This window comes from Protopterus annectens, chromosome 3.part1 (genome assembly GCF_019279795.1).
Source record: "Protopterus annectens isolate FY-2018-M chromosome 3.part1, PAN1.0, whole genome shotgun sequence".
NCBI classification, from domain to species: domain Eukaryota; kingdom Metazoa; phylum Chordata; order Ceratodontiformes; family Protopteridae; genus Protopterus; species Protopterus annectens.
The window spans coordinates 196,959,660-196,977,979 of record NC_056732.1 but is presented as its reverse complement, the minus strand read 5'-3'; positions in this window follow the sequence as shown (position 1 = coordinate 196,977,979).

Here is an 18,320-nt window from a genome sequence, read left to right as displayed (position 1 = left end):
ACTAATACTATAATGTAATATAATATAAAATAATAATCCTCATCTTAAGGCTGAGACTTTGTTTACCATACAGTACTGTACAAATACTCTCCTTAAACAGAATACACTCAACCTCTCACTGAAACGACAAAACAATGTTTATATACAACTACTGCATGTACAATCCACTAAATTGTACATGGATTTTTTTCTTTAGTAACTTCCACCTATGTAAAAACTTAGACTGTATAAATGTAACTACTGTTTGTGTAGAAATGTATATAGAAATGTAACTGCTCTGTGTTTAACTGGAACTTAAAGTATAAAGCAATGTAAGCAAATGGAGCTTTTCTCCCTGGTCCTCCGCCTAAATGGGTATTAACCATTTGGACTTTCCTGGTAAACAAAGGCAAATAAGTTAATAAAACAGAGGTAATTATCCTGACATTCATTCGTCACCTGACCCTGGCCTTTTGATTTAGCTGTCATTTGCAGTGGAAGAAGATTTCAGTACAGATGTTTGCTTACTTAAGTTACAAATCAGGAAAAACTCCTATACAAACATGCAAATTGTATAAAAAATCAGTTTGCTGTTTTAGTATTGACATAAATTAAAAAGACATATTTTAAGTATTTGAAACTATTGCTTTATGCATTACTGTATTATATCACATAATGTAAAAACATTGTTTGTGTTTATTTTCCTTCTTCCCTTCATGGTTATATCTCCATTCACCAGAGTTCACAGTAACCCATTATTAGTACCCTCTCTCTGTCACTGTGCTTCACCTTGGTACCCCATTATGCATTTCTTCTTTTATTAACTGGGTGAGTGGGCTGGACCAAAGAGACCTCTTTTAATCATAACACACGCCAAACACAGGGCACACAACTGTAATAGTACAGAGATGTTACGATAATAGATGCACCTGAGATAATTAAATACAGTGTAGCCGAACAGGAGGCGTATATGACACTGCTAGAAATTATAGGTGCCAACACAAAAGCAGATTATCAGCCTATGTAGTTAGGGCCACTTTAGGACAGTAAGGCAGTGTAAATAGGGAATGTACAGTCATATTGTATTACCAATCAAAATGGCAGAATAAGCAGAGGTTAAGCAGTCATTGTCATGTGAAACAAAGTGGTAATGGATCACCTGTTATGCATGAGATTTGTGAATGCCAATTGTAGATCACGTACTTTATGAAGTTAACTTACAATATTTCTGACCTTAACAAAACCGTGATTAAACCACCTGGCCCACAGGTGAGTAAGGCAGTATTTAGTACTTCAGAATGGGTATGCCATGCCACTTTTTTTTTTCTTTTTTTAAAACTGAAAATTTTCTTACTGATGCAGGCCCATGCTTTCTACATGGGAAATATTTTTCAGTATGTAAACTCATCCTCTTATTCATGGGTGGAGAAAGATTACGTCTGGTCACTGGGCTGTGGTACAGAAGCATGAACTACCTTGGTGGTATTAAGACAGGTGAGTGATTGTCCTGATGTGGGATTTTAACCCCCTGATAATTATTGCCGGACCATATTTATGCAGTGATTTTATGTCTTGTTTTTGGGTCAGTAATGAACCATACACCAAAAACTCTGTCTCCCCCTGACCAGCAAGTCCATCTCATCTTCTGTACTATGTTGCCCTCAGAAAGGTGAAACTCAGTAGTTGAGATCTCTTATTCTGTGGGCCAGGTGTGGAAGTTGGGTTGTTATAGTACAAGTCCAAGCTATACTTAGAAACAAACCACATTATCCACAATAAGTTAAAAATGCTTTAATACGCACACAACAAAGCTTTCAGGCTCAACCCTTTTTAAATGCAAAGTACCTCATTAAACATTTCAGTTAAATCGTTTCAATAGAAAACCATGTGACACAACCCTACCAGTCATCACAAAACATTCATTAATACTAAAAAAATTCATAAAATATAAAACTATTCATATAAAATTAAATAAAAAACATTGATTAGTTCATAAATAACAATATTCATTTATATCTCATTTGTTTCTGAACTAATATAGGTTTCAAACTAATAACAGCATTTACCCCCGGATATCTGTCAGCCTCTAATCTTAAAATCCATGTGTATTCCCTAACATTAAGTATATTGCTTAAATACACCTCTAAGATTTTTAAAAACCACATCAGTAACCCTAAATTTAAATTCATGATGGTCACCATATTGTAATATGTGGGCAGCTAGGTTATTTGTCTGTATCATCCTTGTTATCTCAGGATGGTGTTCAATTATTTGGTCCTTTAGCCTTCTACTGCACTTCCCTACATAGAAGGCAAAGCATTTTACACATGTAGCAAGATCTACAACATTGGTGATATTACAAGTCAGATGCAAATAAAAATGATATTCTTTGTTTTAGGATAGATGAACTTGTTCTCTCCAATGACTGTATGTTTGCAACAACAACAGTTATAATATGGAAAGGTGCCTCATTTTGCAAAATATTGCTTATTATTAGTATTAAAACCCTGTCCCATTCCTCTATAACATAGTTTTTGTTTCAGATTCTTACAATTTTTATATGCAAAGCTTGGTTTGCTATCAATAATGTGATGGAGCTGAGGCATGGCTCTTAAAATATGCCAATTTTTAGTTATAGTGTTCTTAACTTCAGAGGTTCTGACATTGTATGAAGTCACATATCTGATCTTATTCTTGTCCTTTCGTATAGGCTCTCTATCAGTTCTTTCATCAAATGCCCTACCACTAAAGTAGGGACAAGCTGTATTTGTGAAAGTACCTTATCTCTAATTTCATTAATGTTAGACTGCTCATAACCTCTTTGAACAAATTCTTAGATAGTTTCAGAATTTTGTGTAGCACATTTATCTTGGTCAGTATTAAACCTAATAATTTTCAAGAGTTGGCTATTAATTCCTCCAAACACATATGGGGATCATGCATACTATTCCACTGTGTATAGCGGTTAGCATCCACATTTTTTTTTATGAACTCTAGTGTTAATCTTCCTTTCTTTGAAAAATATCCTTACATTTAAAAAAATCAATCATATGTCATAAAATCTTTAATTTAAACTTCAAAAACTCTGTAGATGCATTTAGATATTCAACAAGAATAACTTACTAGGAATACAACACAAAAAGGCACCAATGCACAAAATGCTTCACCACAAAACAAAAAACAGGAATCAAGCAGTAAAATGATTTATTTCTCTCTAGCGCCTCGGCCACCAACAGCCTTCAAGGAGTTAAGAGAGAAATAAATCATTTTACTGCTTGATTCCTGTTTTTCATTTTGTGGTGAAGAATAACTTACTACCCTGCCAAACTAAAAATATATCATCCACAAAACGAATGTAAAATAAAAGCTTTGAAAAATGTTTGGCTAAATAATCATAAATTGTTTTCCTTTCCCATTGATCTAATACTATATTAGCATAACAGTTCACCACCACTGTTCCCATCTCATCACCAGATTTCTGATGATAAAGTTGTTCATTAAACACAAATTATTTGTCAAAACCATTTCCAATAATTGAATAAGGTTATCTATATTTCTATTGCCCATTCCAGAGTTATGTCGCAAAAAGGTGTATATGGCGTCTAAGCCATAGACATTAAGAATGACTGTTAGTAATGAGTTAATATCAAGTATTGCTAATAAGAATTTACCTTCAAGATGTTGTTCATACCACTTATGAAATTTCATTAAGAAGTCTCCAGTATCCCTGATGTAACTCTTAATATGATCAACCATGCCTCTTAAAATTGACTGTAAGTAAAGAGAAATGGACTTGGTTATCCACCCTCTACCAGAAACAATGGGTCTCATGGGGGGGGGGGGATGCATCAAATTCTTATGAATTTTCGGAAGTCTATATAAAGCAGGAATAATTGGACAAGGCACCGTAAAATAATTAAGCCAATCAATATATCGTCATTCAGTTGCATTTCATAAATAGACATGTTAACTGTAGAAATATATTTTTTGAATCATCCATATCTAACTTAAAAGTATCAACATCCAATAGAAAATCATTCATAGAGCTTAACTAATCATTAGTATTCACGACAACTGTGGAACCACCGATGTCAGCTTGCTTAATAACTATATTAATATTACATTGTAAATTTTTTAAGGCATTTGTCTTACAGGGTGTCATATTAAAAGACTTCTTCACCTTATTATCATTTAACTGTCATAGTTCATGTTCACAAATACTTTCAAAAACTGCTACGACAGGAAAACTGTTTAAAATAAATGTACTGGATTTCTTAAAGTTTCACTTACAGTCCTGGAAGTATCATTAAAAGTTAATTTCAAATTAATATTTCTTGTAAAAAGTTTTAAGTCAGTCAAAGCCTCAACAATTGTGTCCGTACCTGAAGAAATGAACTGCAATCCTTTGTTTAACACAGCAATTTCAGCAGAATATAAACATGTATCTGATAAATTAACTACATTGGAAGGAGAAGTCGCATTCATGAATTTGGACGATTCTCTTTGCTCTGGTTCTGTGGGCCGCTGTGCTTCCCTTTCATTGCGTCTCCCTCCTTCCTCACTATGGACCACCTCGTGATGAATCTCTGAGTTGCAAAAAAAAAAAAACTCTTTTGAGTGTTACCTGCTATTGGCTGACGAGGGGGCTGCTCCTCTAAGCATGGTTCACTAGTGGTTGGAATTGGAGAGGTTGTAGCTTGGAATTGATTTCCAGCTCTAACAGCATCTCGTTCATGTGGATTATTCCTATATCCGAAGCTTGTTAAAGTAATATCATCCAACTCATACATTGAAGTTATTTGGGCCCTTTGAGTTTTTATAGAAGTTATTTCCTTCAATGGTCTATGTTCTTTAGGCCAGGAAAAAAATGTGTCCGTTACGAAAATCATTAATATCTCTCTCTGGCTTATGTCTTTTCATCATTTCAAGCTTTTTATCCAAAGCTACTAGATTATTATGCATTTGCTGGTACACTTACGTGTGGTCCCTAAACGCTGGCATCATAGTAATCTCATTTTCAAGCATAACAATCTGTTCTTGCAACACATGGTTTGTTTCAAAATTTAGTTTGAAGTTAACTGTGTTTTTTTGTGATTTCTGTACTGCTGCTGCCTTTTCTGGTTGTTTGTTATAGTATAAAGTCATCATTAGAAAATACTGGATTTTTATAAGTTAGACCAACAGGCCTCTCCCTGTTGGCCAGCTAGTATGATGCAGTTTCTTTGGTCTTCTGTATACCCGGTATGATTAGTTGAAGTACTAATTCCAGTCAGTTGGTCTTGCGGTCTTATTTCCCTCTACATGTGGAACAGACTTCAAAGGGCATTTCCAAAGGATTCTGTTCTGGTGGCACTTAGTCATAATCTGTCCATATTATTGGCTTTTCTGATTGGGTTAATCCTGACCTGAGGTATTCTTCATACTGACTCTAAAAATCTGCCGAAGGCAATGGGGAGATTCTACTAATGTTTGAAATAACTGCTGTGGGATCTTTTACATTTACCTAAGCTTCCACAATCTAGAAGTGACTGCCTGAGGACAATCTGGTATCAGCCAGCAGGATTTCTGACATTTTGCTGAAGTATTTTAGGTTTCCACTGCTGGTCACCTTATTCATGTCGGATTACTCTACTGCAGCTCCACTGGTTTTCCAGAGATTTGGTGTTACATAATTAAGTTAATAGCTTAGCGTTCTTAAATAGTTAGTATGCAGATGTATTTTGTCCTAGAGCTTGGTTAAGTGTTGCTGTTTCAGTTTGTGTGATGGTCAGATGCTGGCATTCACAAACCTGTTACTCAGCATTTTTTTTTTTAAAGACCTATTAATACTATGTCATCATCCAGGCTCATGCATTCATTTTGTTTTCACTTAGAGAAAATTTTCCTCAGATCCGAACTAAACACATATATGACTAGTGATGTTTAATCAGTAGGATGCAGGGAAAGGAAGATTCCAGTCCTGTGTTTTTCACTTCTTGTGACTGATAACTTCTTGATATTAGTTAATGGAAATATTCACTTCATTAAAAACAATAACAAAAAAAAAAACAACTTGTTCAGTATTTATTAATGTCCAACAGTAAGGAAATGGTAAAACTGAAGTGGCCTTCCTGAAGTGTTATAGTGTTGCAGATGATAGAAATTGTTGCCCTCTGCCTTGGCAGCAAACCTAGTGTAGTGGCTCCAGGTTATTGTTCCCTGTTGACATTTGTAGGCTTGCACGTTACTTTGAACTGTGGCCTTTCCTGAGTGGCCAACATCTTGCAGAGGGATTTCATACCTAGCACTATTTTGACATATATTTCAGAATTCTGAAGTGCACTACACAAAAACGCATTTTTAAAAGGGCAACAAAGTCACCTAACATTTCAGTAAATTACAGCTCATGCGTTTGAATTAAAATTCCTACGTCTATGGTATCAGTACTGCAGGACTTGCTTCATTTGTTTTTCTAGTGATTTAAGTACTTGATGAAAGAGATAAATTTTATTTTTAAATGATAAGATGTAGCAAGACAGAGTATGGGAATTAGCTCTTTTCTTTTGTGTATCAGGCATTTAATCATTCATGAAAATGGGTTACTGCAAATGTGTTTTTAACTCAGTGGCAGTAATTAATAATACACACAGCATCATTTTATTTTTCCAGTTGTTTAAATATTTTGTAGCATGTTAAAGAAAGGCATTTGGATGTCTCTCTTGTTTAATTTTCTGTGTTAACCAGAAGCCCTAATGTACATAAGGGTTTACTATCAAAATGTCGATCCTTACTCCATTGAATGTCGTGTAATCGAAACCGGAAGTTCGAAAACGATAACATCGATCTCAAAAAAAACAATCTACGAACGGTTTTAACATGGGTCGAGGTAGGTGTTCAGTGTTATTCCAAACTACAAACATCTCCCCTACCTCGACCCATGTTAAAACCCGTTCTTAGATTGTTTTTTGTGACTCCGATGGTACTGCTTTCGACCTTCCATTTTCGATTATACGTAATTCGCCGGAGTAAGGATCGACATTTTGATAGTAAACTGTACATAAGAAATGTACTGTTTCTCCTCAAAAGAGCCCGGAAGATCACATTATAATTCAGAACAAAAAAAAATGCAATGAATTCAACTCTTATTTTATTTTGTACTTAAACGCATCTCTTTACAAAATCAATGAAATACAAATGTAGGAATGTAGTTTTTTAGGAGTTCACTGACCTTTGCTGTCTCTTTCAAGAGAGACAATAATACCTTTGAAAAAATTATTTTGATAACTTTTACAAACAGCAGTCATCATTATAAGTGCTGAGGAATCCAGGAGTATTAATACTAAAAGAAGTAAATCAAAGAAAAAGGTGAAATGTATTAAATTTTTTTGGGGAGGAGACTACAAGATCTTCTGGCCAGCCAGACAAACCTACTTAACTGAGTCATCCACTGCATTGCAGAGTACTAAAGAAACTTTATCACCGAGGCTGATTTATTGAGTTCAGCAAAAAAAAATATCACGCTAGATTTGAGCTATGTATCAACACAAATGAGGAATAATTTCAACAAGTGGGATAATTGCTAAACAAACACCCCAATATGCTGCAGTCTTTGGTCAGTAATATACTGAACTAAAGATCCAAGTGCAGGTGCCAGAATCCTGACTGGACCTCGTGAAAAGATAGTCACCCATGAAGAATAAGCTTGTTAAAAAAGTTTACATGGAATTGGACTTTCTAAGCAATCCATATCTTAGCATTATATTGGCTTTATTAAAATGGATTGCTGAAGTTAGAGAGCTCACAAATCACTGGGGCCAATGCACCTTGACATAGTGCAGTCCTCTTAAATGATCTTAGTGCATTTTGAAACATGCCTGCAAAAGGAACAAGTGTGGTTAATTAAGCCTATGAAAAATAGAGAAGCACTTCTCTTTTGATGGTAAAAGAATATTTGCTGGGCTGAACTATTCAGTGATAAGAAGAGGAAGGAGAAATGCATATATCCCAGCCACTAGATGATGATAGGTCATAATCTTTATAGTTGTACCTTCTGTATCTAGTGTTTTTTACAAGTTAATCTTCCATTGGAAGCTAAGTCTTTTTCCTATCTCAAAGAAGCAGTACTATTTCTACAGAACCACCAGACATCTTCACTTGTGGTTCCTGTAGCTGTCCACATGGGGTAGCATGCACATGTGGTTTAGGATGAGCAAGTGCAGAGAAAATCAGCAGTCAAACTCTCCTCTCTTTCAAGTCAAACAGTTGTGTGTGAATGAGAAGGGTAGTGAATAAAAAATTAGGTTTGATCTCAGTGCATTGGAAGAACTTTACTGAAGATCCTTGGCCTTGACTTTGTTCTCTTAAGTACGTGTTTTGAAGTGGCAACAAGGACAGGTGAAAACAGACATGAAATTACTCTAAGCAGAAAATGGGATAGTTTAACTGTCAACAGTTGCTTTTTTGTTATGTTATTAAAGCAAATGACAGATAACCAAAAAGTTAAAGTACTACAACCTCTTATTTCTTTCTTGTACTCTACTAAGGATTTGCTGTCTGCTGGCCCATAAGTAGGTTGAAGTAGTATTTAATTTTACTCAGCCCAAGGGAATTGAGCATGTCATAATTTCCCCAGTAGTTGTATTATGCCCTGTTCAACTTTAAATCTCTGTTTGCTATGAACATTTTATGATAACTACTGATTAATACGTATTGTTATATAGTTGACTGTATATTACCTTCCTCCCTTTTTGTGTCTGTTATCAGACTATGTATATGCAGGCAGTGCTGTATGATGAATATTAAAGTTGCATAAGCCTGAAGCTTTTTTTTTTTCTGAAAACAGACATTTTATAAGGAGGTGCTAGATTGGGAATGGCCTGAGCACTGGAACAGAAGGGCGAGACACAACTCTGCCTAAACTGTAACTTCATGTTGCTGTAATTGTCACCTGCTGCCCCGTACAGCTGTACTAAGTTTAAGTCAGTGTAGTAGCACTGTCATGCTGAAAATTGTACAAATCTTTTCCCCTATACATTATTTTGTTCATTTTTAAAACCAAGGAACATCTGCACACCATACTGTCTCTGGATAGTGACTGCATTACTGACATGCATTCACACAGTTTATGGCTGGCTACACCCTTCTGCTGTATTGAGTGTATGCATTCTTTGGTCAGCTGTTGTCCTTTGGACTCATTCCCAAACCTGTCAGTGAATGTTTTCCAGATGCTTCTGCTGACATCTAGAGTGAACTTTCTATTGAGGGAGATATACTGTTCTTCTGACCACTGTAAGCCGTTGGAGTACACATTGCTCATCATCCTTACTTACAGCCAGATAAGTAAACCAGACCGTTTCATAGGTACTTACTAGGTTGTTGATCTTTGAGGATCTTAACAAACCTAGCCTTACATTCCCATGGTAGTTTTTGGCCCTTTTTGCTTCTTTAATTTCCTGGTAGCACACTCTGCTGAAAGTGCTTGTCTCACATGGCCATGATCATTGAGAGGGCTGGCTTTAGGGAATGAGTGAGTAGGAAAATACTAATTGGTGATCATCATTTCTGGGTAAAAGTGGAGCCCCCAGCACCTAAAAGGACTGATAGATTTTACAAAGTGCCTGAAGATTTAAAGTTTCTGTATAAGAACCCTTTGTTAGGTCCCTCTGCATTTTATTTTTCTACTGGCAAGCCCTCCATACTCATACCTGCTTGCTAATGCCAATAGATAGACTGGGGGAAAAGTCTGCACTTCTTCCACTTTGGCTTCCAGAGCTCTGAATTATCAAACTCAAATGACAAGATATTTATTGTCTGTTTTGTATAATTTAACTAAAACTCTTTCTTCTGTGGCAGTGCCAGGCACTAAGCAATGGGCCCATGTCTATGGTGGTTCAAGCTTGGCAAGTTGCTAGACATAACATCAAGTACAACTGTGACACAGTAAGAGCCGCCTCCAGAGCAGATGCTCCTGGATATGTCATCAAAAGGTATGCATGGCTTCACTCTGCTTACCAGAGAACATTAAAGCCAAACTACTAGACTCTCCTCTGAATAGAAGAGAGTCTAGTAGCTTGGATTTGATATCCTCTGGTAGACTCTTCTCTGAACAGAGATCTTTTTTTGGCCTTGAATCAGCCAACTTGTTTAAAACCTTGCAAGAGAAAAGAAAGATTATGAAGGATTGCAGACATTTTTTTCATCAATTCTGTACCCAGATACCAGAGAAATTACCTGTCAAAACTTTACATCCTCCTCTCGCAGATAATGTAGACCCCCAGACCAAGGCAAGAAATTTCTAAAAAAAGATAAATCATACAGGGATTCCAAGTCTGGGAGTCCTACCTACCCAGACAAATTAGCCTGTCTACTTAGAACCTCCTCCTGCCTTTCTCAGTCCAGTCAAGTAAATCTCCTCCTCCTATCATTCAAGCCATGCTCTACCAAGGTACAGTAATACCTGTTCTACAACAGAGTGTGGGAGAAGAGTTTTATTTCAGATTATTTCTAGTACCAAGAAAAGAAGTAAACTGGAGACATGTTTTGGATTTTGTCTCCTCAGCACTTTTCTCAAGGTTTTTTTTGTTCAAGATTTTTATCCCGTCATGACTGTCTCGCCCTTCAGTCTTTCTCAGGCCTTCCTAATATCCTTAGATCTGAAGGGTGCTTATTCACACATTGTAATTAACCCTTTCTTTGGGAAACTTCTGAGATTTTTAAACTTGTTTATTGCACTTGGGAGTTCCCTGCTTTACCCTTAGGACTATCTACAGTCCCCAAGGTGTTTACAGAGTGTCTGGCACCAGTCACACATTTGTATAGACCTCAAGGAATTCTAATATTCTCTTATCTAGATGACCTGTTAACACAGATACTTTCTTTGCATACCCTTCTACTCCTGGAGACCAATTCTGGACCTTCTTCAGCTCAACACCTTTCTCAAGGTCCCCTCTTTTCAGATGATATCTCTTCAAACTTTATTTCCTCTTCTTCTTCATCGAGTCTTTCTGGTCTCCATGAATGTCAAGGATGCCAGCATCTATATCCTCATCCATCCAATTTTCAGGAATTTTCATGTTTCTTTCTTGTGTTTTTAGTTCTCTTCTTTGCCCTTTGACCTCATTACTATCCCAAGGTTATTCGCCAAATACCTCACTTCTGTCATTGCTTTTTGCAGCATGAGAGGGATTCAGATCTTTCCTTATCTGGACAATCTGTTCATTCAAGTTTTATCTACTGAGACTCTGTTTCAGGATCTCCAGTTTGCTATTTCCCTGCTGCAGAGTCTGGGGATCACCATAAACTTTCAAAATCAGTCTTGACTTCTTTTTAGGGTCATGTTTTCCTTGGTTGCAGGATCCAGACCATTCCTGTGCTGGCATCCCTGCCTGCCCCAAGGTCATGTCTCTGATGGACTTTTTCCAGTTTCTTCTTCCTCTGGATTCAGTCACAGCCGGGGACTTTCTCAGGTTGTTTGGATTTATGGCTTCCATAATTCTCATGCTTCCTCTGGCCAGGCTCAATATGAGAAAGCTTCAGTGGTACCTCAAGTCATTGTGACTTCAACAATGTCAACCCCTGGACTTCTTATTTCGTTTACTTCCTTGTCTCAAGCTCAAGCTTCAATGGTGGATTCCAGGGAATAAAACCAGAAGAATGTGAACAATCCAAAAGGACACCAAAATTTATTGACAAAATGTTAAGTGCTTTCCTCTCCAATACAGAGACTTCCTCAGAACAAAGAAACATCACAGTCACCCAACCAAATTAAACACTCCTTTGAATTATTCAATTTATGCAATCATTAAAATTTAAAGCATTACTCACAAAATGTGTGCTCTTGTTAAAAAGCAGTTACTAAAATACATTTAAAACCATTTCAAATCAATTTAAACACACAATATTAAACAAGAATCCATCACTTTATAGTTATACATAAATATTTGTCTTAACTTTTACCTCTTAAAACTATCCTGAAATGTTATCAAGTTTTAAAACACTGGCAGTACTAATAGTCTCATTTATGCCTGGATATTGAGATGCATTCATAAACAATTGCCATCTAAATTCCATTAAATCTAAATGTAAATCTAAAATACCCCCTTTCTCATCTTCCATTAACTGCTGTAAAACCAAAAATTTGAAGTGATGTGTTTGGTTTTCATTTATGTGCCTAAATAAGGCACTTGTTAACCTACATTAGTGTCTATTGTCCCCTAAATGTTCCCCCATTCTTGTTTTTAATTTCCTACAAGTTTTCCCTATGTAGAAAATGGGACATTCTAGACACTTAGCCATATATATGACTCTTTTGCTGTTACAATTATAATGGCCTCTAATGTGCAATGTTTGACCATTGACCCTAAAATGATCCTCAGTTTCCATTAAATATTGACAAAAAGAACAAGAATTATATTTAAAATTCCCCACTTTTCTGTTTGTGTTAAAAGTAGGTCTTATTCCCTCCAAAATGTTCTTAATACATTTCTCTCTCCTAAACGCATATTGAGGGTTCTTACCTACCTTTGAACCTACACTGGCATCAAACTGCAGAATGTCCCAATTGTCATTTATCACCCCAGTAATGGAATTAACCATCCCATTGTATGTTAACACCAGGGATGAATTGTACTGGCCACCTTCCTTTATACATCTAACACCCCTGATGAACCCATGACCCAAAATCGGTGTATAAATCCCCTGACTTCGTTTATGAATAACCTCTTTAGTGAGGTCCTCTAATAACCTGTCAAGGTATCCCCTCTGTTTGAACATTTGGGTGATAAATTCCAATTCAGCTAGAAAGTCAACATCAGAACTAACCATCCTGGCTGCTCGTATCAACTGCCCTTTCACCACTCCCTTTTTTTGATGTTCTGGATGGGCAGCTCCCATCATCCAGGTATGAGTTAGAAAAAGTTGACTTTCTGTAAATTTTGGTCACAATTCCCATTTGAGTATGATCAGTTGTCAAATCAACATCTAAATATACAATTCTGATCTTTTTGCCTCTCCTCTGAATAGACAACTTCCTCTCTTCTGTTCCAGAGTCCTAAGACCTCTGGCTTGGAAAGTGGACATCCTGTCTTTTCCTTGGAAGGGGAATTTGTGTACACCTTCCTTGCCCTTCCCCTGCTTCCAAGAGACTTGCACAGGATGAGGCAGAACTCTCCTAAAATCTTGTTGGCGACTTCCTTTTGGCCCAGATGGCATCAATTCCATCCTCTTTCTCACTTGGCCAGGGACAATCACAAGTTACCTCACCAGGTGGACCTTCTCACACAAGACAAGGGATCCCTTATCCATCTCCTCACTTGTCCACTCTTCAGCTGACACTGTGGGTGATAGGGTTTTGATCCTTTTTAGGCACTTTTTTTCTGAGAATGTGCTTCCAGTCCTGCAGGAAGTCAGGAAGGCCACTGGTAGGAAATCATATTTGTCCAAATGGAAGACATTTTCTTAGTGGTGCCTCTCTTACCTCTGGTCCTCGCTTATTTCAGGTATCTACTCCATGCTGTGTTGGCCTATTCTTCAGTTAAAGCCCACCTGTCGGCAATTTCTGCTTGTCTGCCCTTGAATCCTCCTGCCTCTAGATTTGAGGTCAGACAGTTTCTTAAAAATGTCTTTCATATCAAGCCTCCCAGGAATCCTGTTCCACCTTCCTGGGACCTCAGTTTTGTTCTTGGAAAAATTGACTGAGGCTCCTTTTGAGCCTGCTGCTTCAGCTTCCTTTCAATGCTATACTTGGAAGACTGTTTTTTTTTTGGCTCTTACTTCAGACAAGAGGATTTCTGAATGTTAGGATTTCATAGCTGTTCCTCCTTTCTTAGTTTTTCAGAGGGACAGGGTGTCTGTTCGTACTAATCCTCCTTATATACCCAAGGTGGTCACTGAGCTGTCCCGTAATGAGTCCATTTCTTTTTTCCTACTCTGCAGTCTGCCAGTGAGAAGGTTCTTCACACATTGGACTTGCACAAATAGCTCAGATATTATTTTGATAAAACTAAAGATCTGATGATGTCAGTTTTAATTCACTCCACAACCATTAGGTTCGGATCCGACTCAGCTGTTTTTTTTTTTTTTCATACACAGATTATGGCCACTAGAAAACTCTCAACTTCCTCTCTTACCCATAATCCTCTATCCACTAATGCACCTCAGATCTCGTTTGCTACTTTTGCATGTGGATGTGGTCACTGTGAGCTCTCAGGCTTAGTTTGTTCAATGACAGAGATGTTTTTTTTTTTTGGCGGGGGGGCTATTAGTACTTCTGTTACTTTCTATACATCTTACTTTACCTCCCTACCTACATGCTAGTATAATTCTTTAATACCGTTGCTGGTAAATCTTTTTTCTATCCCCTTTTACACTGTTAGCGTATTTCATTGATACCGTTGTTGGTATCTCCTTTCCCTTTTTTCTGTTTTTCAAAAAAAAAAAAAAAAAAAAAAGGGTCAGAAAACCCATCCAGTTTTATGAAGTGTGGTCATAAGTTGCCTCTTTCTGATGCACATGCCCTGTCCATTCATTGTCTAGGCCCTAAACACCTTCAGTAGAATTGTAATATTTGTAAATCATTTACAATTTGCAATCTCCAAAAGCCATTACAGCTCTGTTGACTCCCTGTATTTCAGCAACATTGCCAAAACTTGGAACTCCCTACCACTACAAATCAGGGTGCAGCTTAATAAAATCATCCTCAAAAAACAGCTTATTTCCCACCTAAACAACTCCTGGACATGCAACTGCCTAGCACCTGGCTGACGTATTCTTACTCCTGTCCCCTACCCACTATCCAACCTCTTTAAAACTCCCACAGATGCACTATATATTTTCACACGTTACTTACCAACTCACTGTCGCCTACTCCCCACTGCCCCATTTATACCCACTAACTCTCCCCTAGACTAAGTTGAAAAGCTTTCCCTTAAAATGTCAATGCACCTCCTATGAACTTGTGTATATTCTCCTCCTATTTTAGTTTTTCCTTTCTTGTCTTATCTTCAGTACATCTTCAATATTATCTCTGCTAAACATACTGTATGAAGAACAATCAAATGTTACTATCTGCTATACTTTTAATTGTATGTCTAAACCACTATGCTTATGTAAATATCTTATGCAATCGTATGTTATTGTCTGCTATATTTTTGTAACTGAATGTGTAAATATATTTTTGTAACTGAATGTGTAAATATCTTATGTGTAGTATGTTAGTAGTTGTTCTGGAGCTTTTCTCCCCGGGCCTCCACTGAAAACGGACAGCTCTGTCCAGTCAGACCTTCCCGGTAAACAAATGTAGAATAAGAATAAATAAAAATGTAATCCTTGAGCCACAGTGGACCACAAAAATAAATTCATTTTAAAGGTTTTGCTTCCTTTGACTTTCTCAGAGGCTGTATCTGTGACTCAACCCCCAAACTGATGTTGAAGAAACATTTAAAAAGGCCTTCAGATCTGTCAGGCTCTTCCACCCCTTCCTCAGATCCGATGGTGGAGCTTCCATACAAGAAACAGGAAAAATTGGATCTGAAACCTGCTCCTTCTCCAAAGCTGGCATCAGACACCAGATTGGCTTCCTCAGATCCTGTACTCTCGGATCTGAATCCATTAACTCAGACTAGCCACACTTCTTCCTTATATCTGATACCCTCTCACTTCCCATCACCATTCCTTGAATTTTGCCAGCATTCCAGGTCACCGTCTGTAGCTTCATCATATTGCTTTTCCAAAAGTCTGACCAAAGCCACTGTGAATAGAATGATGAAGTTTCTCTCGGCACAGATTCAGGTGGGAGTTGTTCTGGCTCCTACCCCTTCAGGTCAGGAAGCTCTCACTAGCAGTACATCACCTATCTCACCTCCGTCTCCGATCTGACCCATAGTTTTGGAGCCCATGGATCTGAGTTTTCTGGGACCATCTGAGTGGGAACTAAAGATTATAGTATCTTTGGCTGCAAGGCCTTCTATGAATGCACCAGCTCAGAGTCAGCTGGAGACAAACAACTGTAGGAGCTGAAGTGTTCCTCTCAGATCCAAGGTGTTGGAGCTGACTCTGAAGTCGTTGGAGCCATCTCTGCCCCTCAGAGCCTCAGCATTGGATAGCTCATCTCTGACCTGAATGGCTTCTTGGTTCTATCAACTTCTTTCTTCCCAGAGGATTCTGCCTTTGAGGTAGTGGAGGGAGTATTTTCTGCTTCTGCAGGATGGACAGTTCCTTCCCCCCTTGGATCTCCCTTCTGGATCCCATATGTGTCTGTGCCTTGAACCTCATCACTCTACTAGACAGGGACAGACGATCCAAAGTTTCCAGGCTAACCAGGAGGGTGTTCTCATTTCTTCCAATACTTCTCCAGAACACCCCACCAAAGAAATCCCTAGGAAGAGGAAGTGCAAGAGGAGGCACTTGGACTCCCCTCAGGAGTTGGTCACTGAAGATACCAATTTTGTTGAGGGTGAAGGGTCCCTAAGATCACCACCCAATGACATCTCCTTTGGAGACATCCTGGAGACTTTAAGCAGAGGGGTGGGTAGTCTACCGATAACCCTTCCCAAGAGGAATATGTATGCCTGGAAGCCTCTGGGTCTGACCCATCTATCTCCTGGGTGACTCCACCCACCAATGAGCTCATTGACTATATCTCTAGGTGGGCCTGGATGGAACCAGACATGGTTGTGCCATTCCCAAAGACAAGAGACTAGATTTTGGCACCACCTAAAAGAATGGAGTTTTGGAGCAAAGGAGTACTAGTAGATGCCATGGTCATGGCAGCAGCTACCAAGAAGGAACTCAGGAAACAGAGTTCTTCTGTCCATCCCCCTAACAGGGAATAGATTTGGGAAGTGTGTTCATGCTTCAGCGATATTTGAACTCAGATCACTGAATTATTTTGCACACTGTACTAAATTGCAGAGAGATTTCTCCAAATCCCCGAGTGGGACCAGTCATTGTGAGGCTCAGGATTCTGTGGCCTCAAAAGTGACTTCCCTATAGTCCATTACTAATTACTCCATGAGGCTCATTTCATGTGCAGCTTTAGGTACCTCAATGACATAGGGTCAGGGCATTACTGTTGGAAGTATGCCTGGATGCACTAGTGTGACTTTGCAGAGCTCTTCAAGTCCTCTTTTATCAGTGCACCTTTTGATGGAAGCTCTTTGTTCAGTCCTATAGTAAAGGACACACTCTCCAAGTGTGAACAAAATGGAAAGATCCCATCTGCAGTGGAGTATGTTTTTAGTCCCACTCAAAGGAATGTTTCCAGTAATCACCGAGTAGGTCGAAAAATGCAGTTCAAGAAATCCCTGGGTACTTTCCAGGGTCCCTGTGGAGATAGTTCCCCTATGGGCAGAGGGAGAACTCAAATGGAAGACGCCACCCATGTGGTACAGGAGGTCTTCAGAACTAAGAGTCTAGAGATTTCTTCTCCTACAGACCCTGCCAGTGCTCCTGAAAGGAGGCCCGATTTTCCACCTTTGGAGGCAGTTGGGAATCATTTATCCCTGCACCATAGAGCCTGACTAGAGTTTACAAGAGGTATGTGGGTGCAGAGGATTATTTCCAGAGGTTGTGTAATTCCTTTTTCCCTACCACCTCCACCTGTATGCATCATTCCTAATTTTCCACCCAGTCAGAGGAAAGCAGCAGCAACAGAAATAGAAAAGCTGCTAGGGAAAAAAAAAGTGTCATACAAAAGGTCCCATCAGACCAGATAGAATCCACAACTTATTCAAGATTCTTTTTAGTGCGAAAGAAAACATGGGACTATAGACCGATTTTGAATCTCAGCAATATGAACAGATCAATTCAGCATGCCAAGTTCCAGTGATCATGGTTCAGTCCATTTTGCCTTTTCTGTGCAAGGAAGACTAGATGTGCTCGATAGACCTTCAGGATATGTACTGTCACATAAAAATGAACAGACAGTCCAGAAGGTACATAAGCTTCTGACTGGGGGCAGTCATTACCAGTTCAGAGCACTACCCTTTGGCATCACCACAGCCCCCAGAGTATTCACCAAATGCATAGTAGTAATAATAGCACACTTGAGACTGCAGGGATTCTGGGTGTTTCCAGAACTGGACAAGTGACTCATAACCACTCCAACCAGCCATCTACTGATAGGAACTCAAGACCAGGTACTCCAGACTTGCTTCCTTCTGGGGATTACCATAAATTTCAACAAATCTCATTTGTAGCCATCTCAAACATTGGAGTTCACAGGAGCATTTTTCAACATGTTATCAGTGACAGCCTCCCTTCCTCTCCCAGGAGTACAGACTATCCAGTTCCAGGTCAGAAAGGTAATTCAAAATTTTTTCAATTTCAGCCTTGGGTTTAGTTTTTGCCGCATTAGTTTTAGTTCC